This window comes from Columba livia, chromosome 4, assembly GCF_036013475.1.
Source record: "Columba livia isolate bColLiv1 breed racing homer chromosome 4, bColLiv1.pat.W.v2, whole genome shotgun sequence".
NCBI classification, from domain to species: domain Eukaryota; kingdom Metazoa; phylum Chordata; class Aves; order Columbiformes; family Columbidae; genus Columba; species Columba livia.
In genome coordinates this window covers 60,724,815-60,746,416 of record NC_088605.1, presented here as the reverse complement: position 1 = coordinate 60,746,416, position 21,602 = coordinate 60,724,815, and the positions used below count along the sequence as shown (strand labels likewise).

General features: G+C 36.1%; 1 long non-coding RNA gene across 2 annotated transcripts in view; it reads right to left on the bottom strand.

Moving 5' to 3' along the window:
• Positions 1 to 20,170, bottom strand: part of LOC135579390 (uncharacterized) — an 87,964-nt gene extending 67,794 nt beyond the window's left edge. For both annotated transcript variants that reach the window (XR_010472389.1, XR_010472390.1), the window contains exons 1-2: positions 19,420 to 20,170; positions 17,972 to 18,046 (exon numbers count right to left, since the gene is read on the bottom strand). This is a non-coding gene — a long non-coding RNA (uncharacterized LOC135579390). The remainder of the gene's footprint in view (positions 1 to 17,971; positions 18,047 to 19,419) is intronic.
• Positions 20,171 to 21,602: the final 1,432 nt, after the last annotated feature.

Below are 21,602 nucleotides of genomic sequence, written 5' to 3'. Positions count from 1 at the left end.
GACTTCTGCCATCATAGTTATGTGAAAAGCTGAATTAGACACCAGGCAGATGAAGGAATAATCATAAGACAAAATGAGGAAAATATGCCTTAGTAGTAATTAATTCAGACAGTGCAGAACACAAGGCAGAACACTGGCTGACTAACAAGGAATAGGTACACACTTTGCCACCTGTGACAGCAAGAGCTAGACCTTACTATAAAAATAAAACAGTACTCTGTGGATATTTTTCAAGAGGAAAGGGAAAGGGAAAGGGAAAGGGAAAGGGAAAGGGAAAGGGAAAGGGAAAGGGAAAGGGAAAGGGAAAGGGAAAGGGAAAGGGAAAGGGAAAGGGAAAGGGAAAGGGAAAGGGAAAGGGAAAGGGAAAGGGAAAGGGAAAGGGAAAGGGAAAGGGAAAGGGAAAGGGAAAGGGAAAGGGAAAGGGAAAGGGAAAGGGAAAGGGAAAGGGAAAGGGAAAGGGAAAGGGAAAGGGAAAGGGAAAGGGAAAGGGAAAGGGAAAGGGAAAGGGAAAGGGAAAGGGAAAGGGAAAGGGAAAGGGAAAGGGAAAGGGAAAGGGAAAGGGAAAGGGAAAGGGAAAGATCAATCCAGAATCTGGCACAGTTCCACTCACAAAATACCAGCAGTAGAAAAGCAGGTTATTTCAGGCCAGCACTGAAATATAACAGAGCAATCTGCAAAACCTTGCTACTTTTTTCTTCATTTTTTTTTTAAGCACCACATTTAGTTATTTATCAAAAAGCTGCACAAATTGCACCTACCCTCTACACCAATTTCAAATTGTTACTTGTATGTTTATGTAGTCTTCTAAGTCAAAACCAGAACATACTTAGAAGTTCAACTAAAACATAGTTCTCCATAATGAAATGTTGCTTTCTTCCTTCTTATATAGGCTCTTTAGAACAGTGATTAGTAGTTCTTTCAATTCTGTCTGTTTTACAAGAGAAATTCCAGCTTTTCCACCATTCAGATGGCCTACTTGTTTCCAAGACAACCCCCCAAAACTTCTTGACTTAAACCAGAAACAAAAGAAGTTTGAAGGTTGTACAAAAGCTATGAATATGGGGAGAAAACACTAAAAAGATCTTGCATGTTTATGTAAATACTTTAACCAGTGGATCTATGGAAAATCTGGCTTAGTAAGAGTTATCTGGCCCCTGTTTTTTGGCAACTTGCTTTGTGGGATTCCACCCTAATTCAGAAGTAGAAACCTACCAGAAACTAAAAGAGGAAACGACTTTATTATTATTATTATGGAAAAAATACTTGAAAACAATTAAAAGAACTCCTAGAATTTCCATAGAAACCTACAAGTCTTAATTTACTTGATGGTTGCTATGTATAACATCCTTTCAAGATTTTACAATTCAGACAGGCAAGCAGGCAGAGAGTAAATGGTGGGCAAGTGCAAGAGAAGCAACCTCAAAATAGATGTGTTAAGGAGTGGTGGATCATCACAACTAGCAATGACAATTAGTCCTGTGAGAATAGATACTTTAACTCTCATTCTTATAGAGCCAGACAAATTCAAAGACTGAACTGTCTTCTGTGGTGCAGCAGTCAAACACAAGGGTGATGCATTTTCAAACAGGCAGTTTGGAGTTGTTCAGTGCTTGATGCTACTAGTTTGTTATTCTGAGAAGAACATATATTTCTCCTTTCTCCTTGGAAGCTAGACTGTACATTTTAGTAGAAGTTTAGAGGAATTTTGCCAGGAAAAATATCAAGCGTGTTACCTGTGTTACTTCTTCCTTTTTCTAGAGATCTACTCCTTTCATGGTTCCCCCTACCTGTTCAAGGGATTTATTCAATCTGAAGTATACATATACTTTCAGTTGCCTGTCCCTCACCCCCTCCGAGTAGTAAAGTTCTCACAGATTAGATACCATACATTTGTACCTTATGCCATGCTCTAAGAGTTCTACACCTAGTACTAGAACTATTGTTCCACTGCCATAAGAAAATCTTTCCCTTAGTCTGCCACATTCAGAGGGTAGTGTATCAAACTATACTTGTCTCATGAAGAAGCAGAAGAAAAAGGAACATAACTGAAACATTTCAGAGAAACAGAAAATAAGAATCAGCTGTTTTGAGATTCTTGGCATCATCTTCAAAGCACAGTCAATAATAAGCCTTTAGAAGGGCACATCAGAATTACAATGAACAATTTAAACAGATTTTGCTAGTGGCCAGTGCTCTTAGCCATTCATATTGAATGGCAGAAATACCAGCTGCAGTAGCAGCAGCAAGGCTGTGATTAAAATCAATAATGAGGCACATATGTTAATTTATTTTCTTAGACATTGGATTCAGTTATTATTAGTTGCAGTGAAACACTTGTATAGCCACATGTGTTATTTGCAGAAATGCACAGTTAGCTCTTAAGGTAAATGTTTGTGCAGTCAAATGACCTACAGAAATGTATTGACTATATGAATATTCCTTGTACATATGTGTGCACATGTTAGTTTTATAAGATACTTTAAAACTACATTACAGCAGATGGCAAATATCTTAATGGCATCCGAACAAAAAAAGATCCCAAAATGCATTTAAAAAGAAATAGGCAAAGAGTAACTAAATGGCAGACTGCATTCTGAACAGCCCACCATCTAGACTTAGAGCATGGAAAAATCCAGATTTGTGACAATTAACTGTCACAGGAAGAACGAATAAAAACAATGTTATCTCAAACATCATTGCCTTCTTCCATTTCCCAAGAAATGGATTGGGCTAGCCACAGGACATTTCAGGCAAAAGAAATGAGTACAGCAAATGAAAACAACTTTCATGACGACAATTTAGTATTTTACAGAAGTGTGTATTCATACATTATTACTCCTCCAAATAAAGATGCAGTAAAAGAGAAAAATTGAACATTCAAAGGGTAGAAATTAAAAAAAAAAATTGAGTCTAGAACAAGGTCTAGGACTAAAATTCAACAGAAAAAAGCACAACCTCTTAATAACACACACCATGAAAATATATGGTCTTAAAAACAGAGCAAAGGTGAATGATCTGTTGGAATAATCTTCCCAAGATATCAAGTCGAGGTTATTAAGAAAAACGTACTCATCCCATTAAGAACATTACTGCAATGCATTTGGGACTATAAGCAAACCAAATTTTAGTATTCCTACATATCAAATGTATTCCCCTTCTCTGAATATACTTCTCATATACTTCATTCCTTATTCCAAGGCATAATTATGTTTAATTAACAGCCCTTTAAGTTTTGTTGTTAACTTCTAACATGCAAACTCTATACACCATCAAATCAGATTTTGACTGTCAGCAGTTCTAGCATGCTTCAGGAAGTGTTAAGTACATGATTAATATTTGTACACACAAACATGGTTCTTGATCATAGGTTGTGTAGCATTTGTCAAGATTCTTGTAGTAATACATAACTCTCACAAAACTACAAATGTGATCTAAACAATGGTTGTTTCATGTACAATATCAAGTTTCTTAGAGAAAGAAGTACTCTTAGTTGCCCACTCTTGCTTCAAAAAAAAACACTCTGTCAGCTAACGTAAAAATATATATATACCACACATTTTCAAAGTAGAGGTAACAAGCCAAGCACTTGATAATTCTCAGGATAAAAAGTATATTCTTTGCATTGCTTTAAGACAACTTTAAAAAGTCTATACCATGGAAATATAGCCCCAAAACAAGCTTGTAACAGATTTATCAGCTTCTCAGGTTTGGTAATGCATTTAAGGTCTGTACTGAGTAGCAATAATGTAAATTGGAACGGAGGAAGATGGAGCATCTCACAGATGCTCGGTAACTTGTAAGAATTAAGTCTCAGCCTCATGGAAACATTCTTCTAGCATCATGTAATCCTACCTACCTACATTGTGTATCAGGCTTGTCTCAACAAGAATATATCCTAGTTTTTCATTTACAGCAAAGAGATTAGAATCAAAAATATTTTTTTTTTCCTTTTGCAAGAAAATTACTATTAATCTCACAATCCCACACCCCCGTGTGTCAGAAGCATCAACTGAAGAACAGTTTAGATGTATATTTCAGATGTACTCAACACCAACTGAGTCAGAACATAGATTACATATTTAATACACAGTTTGAAAGCTGCAGCAGATTGAAGAAAGCACAATGCCTAGAACACAAAATTATAATTTTGGCTATCATGTAAATAATTTTTAAGTATTTCCTATAAAATAAAATAGGCTTGCCTAAAATTGCTGAAAACAAAATCATTTGTCTGGAGAAATCACTTGCAAAAAAGAAACTAAACCGTCCAATCTAGAGCTTACATTCATCTGCCAACACATTATATCTAAACACAACATTTTCTAACCTGAAACTATGCTTGAAAGAATTACTGCAACAGGGGGAAAACTACCACTAGACACATGAATCTTCCAAATGAAGCACAGATACAGTCCTCCCAGAATTCTGAAGCTACTTATGAATTAAAATATATGGAATAATTTTATCTTCTTTCCATCAAATAAATGATTTCATACCAAAATGGAAATATTTTGCTTGGGTTTTTGCTGATATTCATGCTCTTACAATTTTTATTTTGTTTAAATTCCATTTATGACCAAATAGGTATCAAGAGTTTCCCAATACAAACTTAGATTAATCAATCTACAGTCCTACTTCTGTTGGGACAAACCCAGAGGGTAAGTGAAAGATCCACATATGTCCTTTAGCAACACACATTCACGGTCACTAAGTGTAAAGTAGAACTCGTTTACTTCAGAATTCTTTAAGTAAACTCTTATGAAGTCCTTCCTGCTTTATAGCTATTTAGTCAAAAACTGTGTTGGTTGAGTCACTGACTAGCAAAAATACTGACCAAAACAGGACAAAATGCCAGTATTCTGTACCTGAATTTTGATTTTGAGAGTCTGGGAGAAACACAAGCAAGGAACTAAGGAGAGAGTTTTTTCCAGGTTTGTCTTGCCAGTACCCTTAGTACTATTCATAAAATAGTGTTGACTTTTCATGTTATAGATTTTACATAAAGTTTATGGTCATTTGATAAGAAGAAGTGAAAGACATTTATATTCCATGAGAAATTGATGTATGCCTGTCTCACCTACACAAAGTCCAAAATACAAGTAGTATTTTCCAGTAGTCCAATGGGGGAACAAAATAAAAATATTTCAGTGCTGTACTACCCTGCAAATATGGCAAGGCCTGAATAATGATGCCCAGAAATATATCACAACCTTACTTAGTTTCTCTATTTATAGTTTCTTACTAGATAAGTAAGGTTATCACAGAAATTTTCAACTAGACAGTCCAGAAGAATACAAAAAGAATCTACTTTGAAAAGTACTTGTAGAAATACCGTATTCCTCCAAAAAGACAGTCTCAAGGATCTCATAACAAATATTAAATACCCCCAAGCTAAGCTAAACAACAAAAAAACTGGGCAATCCTAGAACTGATATGTAACCCAACTCCTTTATTGTGAATCAGATGGAATATAATGTATGTCATAGTTGTGGCTTGTTGAAAAGCAAGGTCATTTATGTGTAGGACTGCAAACCAGCTCTTTATAGACTTCAGTATCAATCAAAATTATTTTTTTTAGAAAAGACAAGGGGTAAGTTTCAATCTTCTCTTCCTTCTCCATACCTGAAGTTCAATGCAAGTAAAAACACAGGTGTACATTGTGTAAACAAGAAGTTTAGATAAGCAGCAGTCTTGCCTGGCCTACAGAACTAAGTAATTTTCTAACAGCATGCAAAGCAGGAATCAACACTGGTTTAGACCTAAACCCAAGTTTATCAGCTATTCAAAAATATATATCGATTCATCACACCATGAGCTGAAATTCAAGGATCAGTAAGTGATACATATAATAAATTATTTTCTATACAAGTGGTTTTGCATATTCAAAATGGACATAAAACAAGAAAAAACAAGTAAGATTAAAATATTTATTCTCCATATGCTTTTGAAAAAAAAATTTTTTTTTCACATCCACTGTGTGAAGATATAATTTATTTGAAGCATTGGAATAAGTAATAAATGGGTTGGCTCTATTCATTGCTTTAAAATTCCCACAAATATATTATTTCTCCTTGATTCATCCCCAGAAAGAAGCCTGCATTTTATCATGTCACGACCTGATGTGACTCCATTGGGTGATGATAACCCCTGTTAAACTTGCTTCTCATCTCCCAGAGTAAGCTCAAAGCAAGGCACATTGAAGTTGTGCTGATGTGGAACATATTATTCCTAGACCTGCGTATTCAGGGGGTGGGGTAGAGGTCACCAGCTGCACCAACAGTATGTTGAGCAAAGTATTTGATTGCTTTTCTGTAAATAAAAAAAGGTAGCTTTAAATAACTAGATGGTCTTCACAGGAATAATTAAGACCTGCTCACAACAGATTATCCAAACAAGAAACTGTGCAGGACACTAATGCCTCAAGCAGAAAACACCAAATATCATATGAAGAACAGGAGTTTTCTTTTTAGTTTTGTACAAAATGAATTTCTTTCAAACCATTATTTGAGTATTAAAAAATTCTTAGTTTTTCATTTTACCACATTCTTGGGTTTATATTCATCAAAATGTCTCAGAATAAAAGATCTCTGAAGCAACAAAGATAGATGAAGAGAATTACTGATTAGAAAGTTGAGAGATAAAGGGGGAATTTACATTTCTGAATAGGAATCCACTCTCTCTACAATCTCCTATTTGCTTGTGATAAATCTGACAGTGCTTTTCTGATGAAGTGTTTTCTGAGTGTTCCTGGTAGGGGAAAATAAAATGTTGTGGATATTTTAGACAGATTTTAGGATTACATTTGTGATTTCAAAGTCGTAACTAACGAGCAGAAGTAAAGCTCATTTTGAAATCCAAACCAAGACCTACAAATTTCAGATGCGATTTTGGTGTATTGATAGCATCATGAAGTAGCTGTGGGAGAAAGGACATTGCCTTTGCTGCAGTTTCCTTGCCCTTATGTGTCCCCATTGACATAAAAGTTTAATGTTCACAACCTATTTCCTACAGTAGTCTTAACCACAGCTTACAACCCCATATGTTCTAAGCTGTCACAGTCCAACACTCCATTCTTAATACAAACATGCATCATTCTAATGGGACAGACCAATCAATGTATGCCTTTATTATGCATGCAAATACTGTTCTTAAAAGAAGACTATATCAAAATAAATGAGAACATGCAAAAAAGTCAATAGATACAGTGACATCTTCCAAATACCAGTCACCTTGCATTTAGAAGTAGACAAATATTTTAGCTTCATCCTATGCTGCTCTTAACAATTTTTAGGGCAACTTTTTTTTCTTCTGTGTTGGTTCTTAACACATGCTCACTCTACCAAGTAGTTAATGAAAAACACAATAGAAGGAAATAATAACATTAGGGAAGAACTCTCTGAAATACAGAGAGGCTATAACTTCAAGAATTAGTTTCAGAGTTTTGCTGGTTTATTCCTGTTAATAGAATGGGAGAAGATAGGCCCTAGCAAGCATTCAGACACCTGTATTCAAAATTAGTTTAGTCATACTTTCTCATGTTATACCTCCCGTGTTGAAATGCTTTGCTTATAAAGAATATCCTCCATCCACAAACACGGAAAATCACTTTTGTTCACCTACAACCTATTCACAGGAGACATTATAGAACAGGAAATAAAGAAAAACGAAGGAGGCATAAGTATATAAGTATATATGGACTGATTGTTCTTTGTACATAAAAAAAAACAAGTCTGGTCTGCACACCTTCAATGCTGTAGAAATAAAAAGTTCAAACACAAAGAGGTGGAGTGGTCTTCTGTAGGAAAAAAATTACTACATAGCTAAAACATGTTTATAGAAAAGATATATCATCATGTATAAGAGTCTACCTAGGTTCAAAACAGAATACCATAGATTAAAAATACAGTAGGAATTAAGAATATTAATAAATATTAATAAACCTCATTTAATTTTTAAGTAACTCAGGAAACAAGCCATTGTTAGTTGGTTTTCTTGACTGGCATTCTTGTTGGTTCTGTTTTTGATTCAATATCCAAGAAACAAGCATGCTGGAAAAGCGGTTACAGAAATATCAATTTTAAAGAAAATAGCAGAAGGTTGACAAGTTTCCCATAATTCCACATTTGGACACAATTTTTAGCTAATAAAAGGAAAAACAAGCAACCAGATGCCATGGTACAGGTTTTCACAATAGTGGTAAACTCACAACTACCTGACTTTGGTGAGGACCTGTTCCAGAACTCAAGTGAAGTTCTATTGCCAGAAATGGCAGCAACTAGATTACTAGGGATGGTTTCTCACCTGTATGTCACTGTCACATACAAATTTGAGGCATTAGCAATATTTTTATTTGTCTGGCACTTCCTGGTCACTAGAGCTTCTTGGAGAATTTGTCCCTCTCATCCATGGCAAGATCTTGATCAAGGTAGGTACAACACCATCAATTAGTATGGAGGGGAATTACGTAAGAAATTTAGGCCAAGAACTTCACAATGATTAAAGAGCATTAAAGATTTTTAGAGAAAGTTGATTCTCCACTGCAAAATTACAGTATCAATTCTAGCTCTAATAAAAAAAAATAGATTAGACCAAGAGAAGCTGCTTAATAGCCTGATCTACTGATCCCAGTGTCTAAACATCCTCCTTCAAGCATACCTGAAGAGATTACATTTCACTGCACCCATTGACTGCATTACAAAACAAGGCTGATTATCATGCAATGCCTGTAACCATTTCCAGTTCCCTGTAAGAAGCTAACATGATATCTTCAAATCAAATGGAAATGTAATTAGTATTTGTTGGTTTGAATAAATTTTAAAATACAAAACCTAATAATCAGCGAAGACTCGTCTGAAAATATATATCACTCTACCCAAGAATATGAAACATATAGACTGCATTACTGACCTGTCTAAGACATAATCTAAGTCACAGGATTCTCTGCACTTGCAGAATTTGCCCCTACAAAGCTATCTGACCTTATCCTGTAATAGATAGGAAAGTCATGGAGGCTTTAAAAATTATTAAACATGTTGGACATCACATATGAATATTCAGAGGGACTGCTTCATTGTACTAGGCATCATCATGAGTTTCTTCAAATAAGTGCCAGTATAGATTTTAAGATAATTTCTATAGACAAATCACAATACAATCTGCAAGGAGAATAGGAAGGAAAGGGGAAAAGTAGTGAAAGATTGCGAATTTAAGTTACAGTTATTCAAAACAAAACTTTAAAAGACCAATAGACTGTAAAAGTGACAATAAAAGATCCGTTTGACTCAGGAGTAGAGTTATTTTGATGCAGGAATATGCTACGTATGAAAAATGAACAGAGATAAGAAACTGGAGTTGCCAACTGCAACTCAACACCTACGTGCAAAAATTGAGTTGCTAAGTAGACACCTTGATGTTAAGGACACAAGCTTTACCTTATAGATCACAGCCTGGAGGTTTGAGAAATTACTCTCTTTTCACTAAGTTGTGTCAGGAAACTTAACTTTTAAATAAGTAATCTTTATTAGCAGTTTGTTAAGTCACTTTAACTCTCACCTATCTAAAGTTATTACCCGTTACCTTTTCCTTTTCACTTTAAAGTCTTGGTGACATTTTTCATAGAGTATTATGATACAATAAAAAATGTCTTTCAAAGCCATCTTAATTTCCACCCACCCACTTGCCCAAAGTAACAAAACCACACAGCTAAAAAATAATGGTTTCTGTGTAAATGTGGCTACCGTCTTTCCCTGAAAATAAAACAGGGTCTTAAGCATCCAAAAGACGCTTAATTTTTTATATGTATAGCTGCCTGGACATTATTTAAATCGATCATTTTTAGTAACTGTTACTAGGGCTTATTTTTGGAGTAGGGCTTATGTGGTAGTTGCACTTCCCTCTTCTGTGAACTGCTGTGGCAGTTGTACATCCCCCTCTGAGAGCTGGAGCCTTCAATGGGGTAGTTAATGGCTCTTTTGTGGGAACCAGAGTTGGCTGGACAGGGTCATCAGCCGAGGAGGTGGGGCGCAGAGAAGCTGAGAAGCTTCTGGAATGCCCACAGCCAGATCTGATCAGACTATAAAACTGGGTTCCCACCAAAGACTCCCTTTGTATGATCTTCTCAGAGCAGTGGATATGTACCAGAGTCCTTCCCTTAGCGGAGAACGTCATCTAAGGAAACTTTCTGGGACTGGAAGCACTTTACCTCCTCCTTTGGGAGAGTGATAATATAAGTCCTTTCTGATCAGGCAAGTATAGTCCTTGCCGAACCAGGCAAGTGTTTATTTCCTTTGGGTATCCGGGGCAGAGGGCTCTGGTTTTGTTTCTTGTGAGTGTGTCCTCATTATTCTCGTCTGCTCAACTAATCTCCTCAACTAATATCCAAACCTTTATCTAATGTTATTGGAGCGCTAACTAATTTTATAAACCCTGTTTCGCTTAGTTCATTGACTGTACTTTTCTGGCCAGAATTGTCTGTTTTGGAACTTGTTTTGCCGCTTAAAACAGGCTTTTGACGTCCCTTCGCGACATTTAAATTGGCATAGTCAGCAGGATATCAAAAATGGAGGAATTATTTTGGGGTTACAGCTGTAATAATCCTTCCACACTGACCTGCATACAACAGGTGGAAGTGAGCTGGTGCAGTACTGGAGTGACTGTAGACACATGTGCTGCGTTCTGTGCTATTCTTTTCTGCATTGCAGTCGGTGTTGCACTTGGTGTTGCTCTGTGCACATGCTTAAAGCAAGCCTGAGACCAGTGCAAACCCAATAACCAGTCAGAGAGGCATGATTCTGGAAAAGAGCTGGAAATAGATTGTTTGAAAACAGAGTTATGGCAAGAGAGAGAAATTAGATATGGCAAGAGAGAGAGCAGGTGTCCTTGTTAGAACAAAGGATTGAGCTCATGCTAACCAGAGCAAGATCGCCCCACAGCGTTCCCCAAATTTGGAATTCAATTGCAGGCACAGACCCCGAGGAGGTGGAGACAAAGGATGTGCAACTTCTTATTAAAACTGAGACATGTACATGACCACAGGGTGGACACCTTTGTACTGCTGTTTGTACTTCCCTGTGGACAGGACCTGAGCTCTGCAATTTGCAAGCTAAATTCTCACGTGAGCTGGGCGAAACAGAAACTGATTATCTTTTGGCATGTTTCACTAACAGGGGGTGATTGGATATTATTGAGTAATGAGGAAGCTATGGGCTTTTGGGGACCTGGTGTGTTTTTAAGTGATGGTCTGGATTGTAATCAGTCCATAACATCTCGTGTGGCTTACTGGGCTGGCAACATGGATCCCAAAGAATGTGGGGAAACCAGTCAACATTAGTATAAGAGACTTGTCAGAGCTGGCTGAGGGAGTTCAAAAGGCTGCTTGTATACAAGCAATGTATGAGAGGGCAGCAAGGGATCCCCATGGCTGCACCAGTAAATCCGACCCACCTTCAGCCGCTTATCAGAGGGCTGCCGGATGCTTTAAAGATATATGTATAATCTCTCAGGGAAAAAAGTTCAAGAGGCTATCGATCATAACAAGCAGAACCCCCAAAATCCTCCTGCACATGTATTAACCTGGGCTGAAATCCTGCACAATTTGGTCACCTACGGGTGTGAAATGGGACGGGTGGACCCAGGCTGCAGCACAAACAGGAGCGGTAGAGTTCGGAAAACGAGCTGTGAGCCTCTCCCCGGATGGCTCCCCCCACCCCGGGAACCTGAGCCCTTCCGCAGCTGGTCGGACCGGGCCGGCAGCGTGGAGCCGGGCACCTGTGACACCTGGCACCGGCAACCGCCCCTCCACTGAGTCAAAGTAAAAAATAAAAATAGAACCTGCAGCTTGGGACCTGGACCGCCCACCCGCTTAGTACTTTCTTGTGAATGGTCCACTGATAAGCTGATAAGAAGAGTTTTGGGAGAAACGGGGCAGAGGCAGCTTGCATTAGGATCTTGCAATTTACCCGTGCACTGCTGCAGCTTATGGGACTAGCTGACATTAAGATTTTGCAACTTGCTCCTGCTTTGCTGCTATCTAAAATAGCCTGATTTTGTTTCTTTTGTGTACATGCACACTGTGCATCCTCATTATTCTCTTCTGCTGCACCCCAATAATCTCCTCAACTGATATCTGAACTTTATCTCCTGTTATCAGAGTGCTAATTGTATAAAACCTGTTTCGGTCAGCTCATTGGCTGTACTTTTCCGGCCAGGATAAAGTCTGTTTTGGAACTTGTTTTGCTGCTTAAAACAGGCTTTTGGGGTCCCTCTGTTACAGCTTCTGTTTCAAGCATCCCCAAAAATCCTGAAAAATCATGCTAGGGATTATTTTTTGTGTAGGTCTTATTTTCAAGGAAAGAGGGTATACTGCAACTCTCTCACTCAAAAGAAAAATTCAAAATAACTTCACTGTTCTGAAGAAGGAGATTACCTGTGCCATACTAGGGTATATAACACAAAACATCTACATCAATAACATGGGGCCATTTTTTTTTCCTCTCAGTGATATTACAGCATCTATAGCCCCATGCCTACATGAACAGAAGTTGTCCTTCCTCTTCTTTCAAACCTGTACGGATTACTAAATACTTCTAAAACATCTAGACAGTCTGAAGACATTATTTTCAGTTATTAGCATTGCAAAATCCAACTTCTCAAACCTCCTCACCTACTCAAGCAAAGGAAATTAGATTAAAAAGCTTAGATGACAGAGTCTAGAAAATGAAAATATGTTCTTCATTTAAAAAAGAATAATTTTTGGCTAAGAAATAATATTTTTTTTCCTGTTGGGTGTCTAGATCCCGCTGGAATACCAGTCCGCCAAGACCCAAAACCCAGTGTTGACATTACTCATTGCTTTAATTTGCAACTTTTGACTGAATACAAGAAGGACAGAAGTAGTACTACCATTCTAATATACTCCATTTCCAAAAGAAACTGTCCAGCCTCCAAAACAAAAGAGTTTGTATCAAGTTTTTGTTTAAAGTACTTGTTGCAAAAAGCAAACACTTTTATAAGCTATTTATTTTCTATAACTACATATCTGAAGACAGTGTCAAAAGGAACAGATAAGCTTACCTGACTGGAAACAGTACTATTTTGTGACTTAAAATTTAAAAAGGATCTTCAAATATCCAAAACTTTTGGGGTTTTTATGAATTTTTGTGTCTCCCAGGTAAATAAATTGTTTCTTCCCATCACTACAACCCTTTTATCACACTTAAATCAGATATATTTCAGTAGTGTGGTACTATCAATTTTAGTGTATTTCCATACAGAATGCTGTGTATTTTAGGGTTTATTTTTGATGAGCTAGGGTCTAAAATAACTAAATACCTAGGCAGAAATTGTTCTGTATGTCAGGATGGGACATCACACATCATATTTATTCCTTATTCTACTTCACTATCTCTGAAGTAATGGAATCAGAACCCAGTGCAGGTGTTTTTGACAGCACATAGACCATCATTCATACAACATTTTCTTTCTCCCTTTATTCATGAAAGCTATTATTCTCAAGCAAAGGGACAGATATATGGATGCACACAATCATGTATGCAGTACATACAGAAAAAGCTTTCTCTGCTAAAATGTTATTCCCTTTGGCCAACATCTAATCAGTTGATTTAAATGGTTGCCACAGAGTTAAGTCACTAGGAAGAAAGATAGGAACAATTCTAATTACACAGGGAAATATGCCAAGAAACCTTTGTAGCCACAGATTCTATCCTTTTTTCTTGAATGAGCCATTTCCTTTATTTAGTCTAAAGTCAAACCTGCAGGCTATGAAAAACATCAGCATTAAGAATCAATAAGGGGCAGAGAGAAAGGAAGTGGTGATTGAAGCTTAGGAAACAATTCATGCACCTGATTCAGCCACATTTTAAATGCCAATAAAAATCAATGAAATAATGTTATCACTGAATGATAATGTATTAGAAAACAATGTTTTGGTATTAAAAACATGATTAACCACTCATATTAGAATTCAGACTATGTTGTTTATTTCAATTGGTCAGATGAGCTTCAAAGTGTTTCTCAAATATTCTCAAATCAAATTCAGACCCAAGCATTCCCAACACTAAATAATTATGGGTGATCTGCACTACTTTGACTCTTGTATACAAGTCCTGAAAAAAAACCTCAATGCTTGGGCAGTGTAAGTTGAAAAAATAGACTAGCAGACAAGTAAAGGGTAAATTTGTGCTCATGTTTAAAAACTAAGATTTTTGTGTGGTCTTCCTGAACACCAGAATGACTGAAGCAAGGAATTCCCAGATTGCATTGACACCTTTGATCTGATTTTGGGCAAAATCCCCATATCCAACACTCAACACTCAGTCTTTAAACAGACTAAGAAACCTACAAAATAATTAACCTATCCTCACATGACTGTATTTGTTCTGTATTTTATTCCACTCAGAATAGATCGTTTGTTATATTATGGTGAAATTCTGATACATGTACTTTATTAAAGGAATACCTTTCTGATATAATGAACAACTGTCAAAAACACACACCACAACACTCAAGATGATATAATATTGTGCACTTTATGAAAGAAATGGAAATCAGTTCTTCCATTAATTTGTAAGTCAAGAACTCCTGTCACTCAGAGAGCAGAACAGCAGGTGAATTCCTATAGTCACACACACTTCTCTTGGAAAATGGCTTAGAGTACATGACTGAGCAGACCTAGAAAACCTTAAGGCCAACAACTTGACTCCAAGGCATTTTCCTTAGTGTCATCACATGCAGGTGTTTCACTTAGCCCTCTGTGAAAAAGGCTTTCACTAAGCTGTCATCCCGATGCTTACTTTTTTTACACCCTTCATTTATTCTGCAGATCTCTACCTCAATAGCCATGAAGGCTTGGGACCTGCACCTGATCCCAGACTGTACACATGGAACAGCAAGAACTTTATTTTAGCAAAACAAAAAGCTGTCATTGACTCACTAAATTTAAGACCTTTTGATTTGTTTTTCATGTTTCACAGGATTTACAAAGAGACATTAAAAAAAAAGAGAGATGGCTCTACGTATGCATTTATCCATGTCAGAAGACAGCAGGTGGGTCATCATTCTGATAAGTATATAATTAATTAGATGCAGGAGTTAATGAGTTCAAGGTAAAAAGTATGTTAAAGCTATGGCATCCATACAAGGCATAAGAAAGTGAAAGAAAGCTTGTAAATGTTGAAATAAATGCATTTGTATGAAGTTTTATGCTACTTATGTTTTAGCTTTAATACCATGAAATCAGACTGTAAGTATAATTTCAATTTATTTGAGCTGTTTCATCATTTAGTTAATATATTCAAATACTTACTTGCTGAAAAGCTTAAAATTATAGAAGCCTGGAAGACATTTACAAGATATTTATAATTATCTTTTTAGTTATGAAAAATTGTTTAAAACAGACCTTAGCTTTTTCCAAAACAATTTACAAACAGCTAAATTCAAAGAAACCATTCAGTTTGACTATCCTAACTGAAAGCACTGTGACCTATCTGACAGTTCTTTCTTCCTTCTCCACCCCCCCCCCATTGTTGTTTTTTGTTGTTGTTTTGTTTGTTTGTTTTTAGTATAGGAAACTTTGACAAAGGTGTGCACTGTGAGAATGAAGACCTAGTCTGAACATAAAAGAATCACTACTACGACGCCAGTTTTCATGTTAGGCTGAAGTCAATGGTTCTACTTTAGTCACTTTTAAACACAGCTTTGTACTAAACCTGTAGATATTCCCTGCACATTGAAATGAGACACTTAACATTTCACTGCTAATTAACACATGGCTTCAACATATTTTTTGTTTCATGTTATGTGCATAGGCTAAAGAAATACAAAAGCTTTGCAATTTAAAAACATGCACTCAGTTCAAATAAAAAAAAGCAAGAGGTAAAATTTCATTTAATGCCAGAAGTTCAACGGTGAGTCTCTGAAACATCAATTGTTTGGGAAGTTTACCATTAGTTTTATAACAAAAAAAGTCAATCATTTGAGTGAAAGTCATTGATTTAGTGTCTAATTACAGAAGCCACTCCAGTCAAGCATCAGGTAAATCATAACCCCATGTGATGACTTCAGCAAATGTTCGATAATACTACAGAGAATTTTGCAAGTTACCAGATGGAGCAAGCTTCTACTATGCTTAAAGCCTCAGATAACATGAAAATTTCCTGTTTATACTGGAACTTTCTTACCTTACACAGTCAGAGAAGAGAGGAACTATGCTTTATAGCATTGGTCAGTGTCAATGTGTTTTAACATCCAAATAGTATTTTCATTATCTTAAGTTTTAAAGGAGCATAGCCCTGGTGTAGTTAGCTATCAGAAAGTGGCTATTGAGATGCTCCTCTTCATTTTGATAAGACATGATCTAATTGCCAGAATATTCCATTGACAAAAACATTTAAGGTAAGGTTTTCAGACCTTCTCCATATGTGAATTACACTGTGCACATCTTGCATAGAAAAGATGGACTTTCTTTTTACTTAACCAGTGTCTGGAATGGAAAACAATTCAGCTTGCTTGATCTTAGACTCACTTTTGCTGATTTTAAGCTTTTTTTAGACATATTGAGAACAATTACTGGAGTTTTCTTTTGTGTTGTGCCAAATTGTTTGAATATTCGTTTAAGTACATCATATCCTATTCCACTAACAAAGAAAATTGCTACAACAGTTGACAGTTTTTGTTCTTCAGTCACCATCTTAAACTAACCAGATATATATCAGTAACGGAAAACAAATGGACCCAAAAATCATCTATAGTTTTCTTGTTTTGAATAAAAAGTAACATGCATAATTGCAAATATCATTCACATATATATTGCCGCTGGAACACACAGTTTATTGTAGCACACCTACAATAAATTAGCCAACAATGCTAAAGCAGTAGCAATTTGAGCTATTTTAGTTAGAATGGCTTCCCAGTGAATACTTTGAAACTACTCAAAGAAAGAGGGACAGTTTTCAAAGTTTACATTCCATTGTCATCACATGCAGTGCAAAAGGAAATTGTATTCCTGTTAAATAAGTGCCTGAAGTATAGCTATGTGTCTGAGTACTGTTTATACCAGCTACAGCTGAATTAAAAACCCAGTAAAAATAATCTATACAGAAGCTTTTCCAAGGGAACGGATATAAGTTAACCTTTCCTCTGTAAGTCAACACTACTTCAGACTCACCTTTAGCTGTGCTTTCCATCTTTGTAGAAATAAATTCGTCAGAATAGCAATTGGTTAGCTACAGGGGTAAACCTTCAATAACCAAGTAGTTTCATGGTTTAGACAGCATGTCTTCTCAGGTGCAAAAAACCCCAAACTCCTCTCTCCTCTAATCAGCTCACTGAGAACTGGTCACTCCTCATAGTGTACTTAGAAAAAAGGAACACCGAAGACGGTTCATCTGTTGATCCCTGAAGTAGCACATACTACTAAGATGTACACCGTAGGGATTCATCCAGCAGCAAAACATTCACAACTGTACTACTATTAAAAATCATATACTGTAAGATTAGCAACAACTCCTTGCTGTTTCTATGTAATGATGTGAGGTTTTATTTGATTTTATTCTGTTTTTTCATTGTAGTGTCATGTTATGATGAATGCATGTTTCCCCATATAAAATGTGAAACCACTAAAAAAATCCAGATGTGAGGCTGTTCTTGATATATCAGAGTAAATATTGGTTTCCATGGCACCAGTATGTCCTTAGAGTTCTCTCTTGTTTTAAATACTTCAGGGATTTTACACATTAGCTTTAGTGGGAAGAAAAGATTGCTATGAGTACTTGACTGTCATAAGAAAAATGCAGTGATAACCAATAGCAATCAGACTACTAAAATAAGCCATGATCTTAGTCTGTTTTTAATTGAAATAATTTTAAAAGTCATTGTTTTGTCAGTAATAGGAAAATACAGATTTACAGTTATTTAGGCACAATCAATGACTGAACTGCAACAAAAATAGATTTACCTTGGATGCAGGTAGTACTGCAACAAGCATGGCATTCAAATTCTTCACTTGAAATTTCATCATAAATCCAGTGCACTGGAAGATGAAAGGTGTTCACAAAATTAATATTTTATGTGAGATTAAAGGAAATTACACAGCTACCTCTCTATATGAATACCATAAAGATACATCAAAAGCTATCAAATTTAGCTAAGGCATAAATCCAATGCCTAGCAGAAGTAAAACTGTCTCTCAAGAAAGTCATTTAGTTATCCTATCTCCTTTAGGGAGCTCTGACACAACACATCAACAAGAAAACTTCAAATTAGACCAAGCAACAGACAAAAATAATTAAAAAATAAAACAAATCCAAGCAAAGCCACACAAAAATCCAACACAACATTCCAATTCAAGTGGAAAAACAGAACAATATGTTTTCCCCTACTGGTACTGCACACTACATTCTCTTTACGTATTCTATCACAAAGAAGTACAGTTATTACCTCAGAAACACATATATACTAACAACATCTTACAAAAAAAACGTTTCAATTATTCAATCAGCTTTTAAGTTCTGGCTACTTCAGTGCCAACCCTTGGATTTTTGAAGATCCCAAACTCAGATACTGAAGTACATTATTCATCCTTCATGATTTAAGAGGTGTTTATTTAGCCACAAACAACAACCAAACAACAAAAAAAAACCCGCACCACAACACCTTCTGATAATGTGTACACATAATCAAATCTCAACACAGTACCTGTTTCCAATGAGGCCTCCCAGAAGTAAGTACCCTCAGTTGGTTAGCTACCATCACAGAACTAAGTGTGGAGGCTTACCATTGAGGGACTTTGATGTCAGCTCTTTGGCTAAAGGAAAGGAGCTTTTTGTACAATTCTGTTTTCTGCTTTTCTCTATATCTTCTGAACACCTCTCCCCTAGGTAAAGTTTCATCTTTCAAGGCTTGAAAAAGCCTCAAGTAAAATAATAATAATAAAACAATTCTGAAAGGCTTACAGAGGCACTCATTCTTTGTCTTCTACTTGAACCGTTAATCCATCTACAAAACCAATTCAAAGTTTTAAAATGCTTATGTTCATCACTTATTGGTATTAGGTAACAACAACACATCCTCATATTTGTTGTGGCATTTCTAATACATAGACCTCAGAATACTCCTTTGGAATGAAACAATTTTGAACTCAAGTTGAGTCTTATGTTGCATATACAAGCTAGAAAGACACGTATATACAGACACATATGCACAAACACATCAGCACAGAAGCTCAAAAGTAACTATCAAAGCAAAATAAAATCAACTCCATGAATAAACAGCTTTTTCTAGCCACATCTCATTTTTTCCAATGCTTTACCAACAACACAGGGTTTTTTAAACTATTTATTATTCAAAATACAGCATAATTCATTACTTTTATCAATACTAATTCTTTTAAGCCATCAAACCCACCTTATTGAATACTTCCCAGCAACTTAAAACTTCTTTTTTGGGGCTGCTTGATTGTTTTAAAACAGACAAATACAAAAACCTTCTTTCTGACTAACAAGCCTCCTACAAAGGCTTTAGAGGGTCTATTTAAATTAGCCCATCTGTTAATTTTCCTGTCCAGGTGGCCCAAATCAAAGCACCTGTGCTAGATACATGGAGGGAAGGGTGGAAACAACAGCTTGGCTTTAGGGCCTTAGACCTTACACTATAACATGCTGGATATTTTCCATACCACATTTCTTTCTGTCAATTAAAATAATCCAATTAATATTTTACAGACAAAATGAGCAGGATAACTGCTGGTCTTTTTGCTTTTGTCCACCACAGATTTCATTCCTCCCATGCCAGAAAGGTTACAGCATCTGATCCCTCAGTTCACTTTTCATTCACCCTCCTAGGGGTTGCAGGTATTCACAATCCTCTCTAATACTATATGAGGAACATCTTTGTCCACCTTCACCCCCCACTACCTCTCTGTTCCAGTGTTGCTCTTTTTTACTTCTTTTTTTTTTTTTATCTTGTTCTTATTCAATTTTACCTCTGTTTTTCTCCATCAAGATTCTTTTTTTCTGTTTTGAGAAAACAGATAATAGTTTAAACTCTATGCAATGAATGGGCAGAGAGGTTTCAGGTGGCTGCTCTACAGGTATAAATCCAAGTCAAATAGTCAGTAATGGAACAGTATTCTACAAATGAGACTCTGCATAGACCAGTTTTTGAGGTCCTAGATGTTCAGCAATTTACCCAGCATAGCTGCGACTGAACAAGTAATGAATTAAGAAAACTGGAAATAAGTTGCAAAAAAACAGAATAAATCTTATTGACAAATAATGCAGCACACCAGAGAAATCTTGAAGTGCATCCCATAATAGCACAGCTAAGTATTGATGCTCTGGCCCTACACTGAGGGTAGATGCTCTCTACAAGACCCTGGTTCTGCCCACGGAGCTCAAACCCCAGGGACCACCCTGGCTGCATCTGAGGTAAAACTCATTTCTCAGGTGGCTCTGGTGTTCAGGCAGACTGTGAGACTTCAATTCAGCATGTATAGTAGGGCTCCACTCACTTCTAAAGTGTTAACAAATATTTGGGATGTTGAAAGAAGGCATTTAAATGCATAATTATCTTGAATAAATGTTAAAACAGAACTGAACGACTATGATGATGTTTTTTTCTGTTCAAAAGAACATACTTGAAAATATTTCTAATTTTCTTTTTTAATGTTTACTTCAATAAAGAAATTTTTCACTGAAAAGGAGCTGTTTCTACAAAAAGGAGTTACTTTTACTCTTAGAGGATATTCTACCTGGTTTTCTGCTTACAAAAATAAAACCAAAACACTTTTTCTTTGACCTCTTCCTAAACTAAAAAGCATTACAGTATTCATATAAATAAGTAAACCAAAACTTTTTTACTTATTTTAATTAAATATTCTATACTAATGGAATATATTGATTGTTTTCTGGACTATAACAATTAGTTTTGACTATGTTAAATGAGATTTGAAAACCCATTCATTTTCATTTTCTTTATCTCTTGTCAACAGCTTTTTATTGGAACCTCTTTCACTTTAGACTTGTAATTACATATACTTGTCCTGCCATTTATTATCTAAAATATCTGTGTATTAACTAATGAAGTACAATAATCAAATTTTGATCCTTAGTGTCAAAATTTTGGACATCTTTTAAGTGGTACATCCAGCTCAAATGCTAGCTGACCTCTATGCTGTGGTACTACTGGATTTCATATGACCTGCAAAAAAATGACTTTGATTTGCAAGATGACTGTTATTCTTCCTTCTGATAGGAGAAACAGACTACATAAAAGCTTGATTTTTTCCTGTTTGGTTCTTGTTTAAAAAAAAAGGTTAAAATTCATTTTGACTCAACGTGGAAGTAGTATCTTTCAGAATTTCTCATTTAAAAGGAATGGGAGTTAAACATTTGATTTTCAGACTTTTAATTGAAAATAATCAGAAGGGTTTAAAATTCTTCAAAGAGCAGCAAGGACTTGTGAAATAACACACTTCCAGAGAAGAGGACAAGACAGTTAACTTGCAGGAGACCTAAGTTCATGTTTGTCTGCTTACTTGCTTCACAACAGAAATTGAGGTCTGCCACTTTACTGCTGAGTGGGAAAGG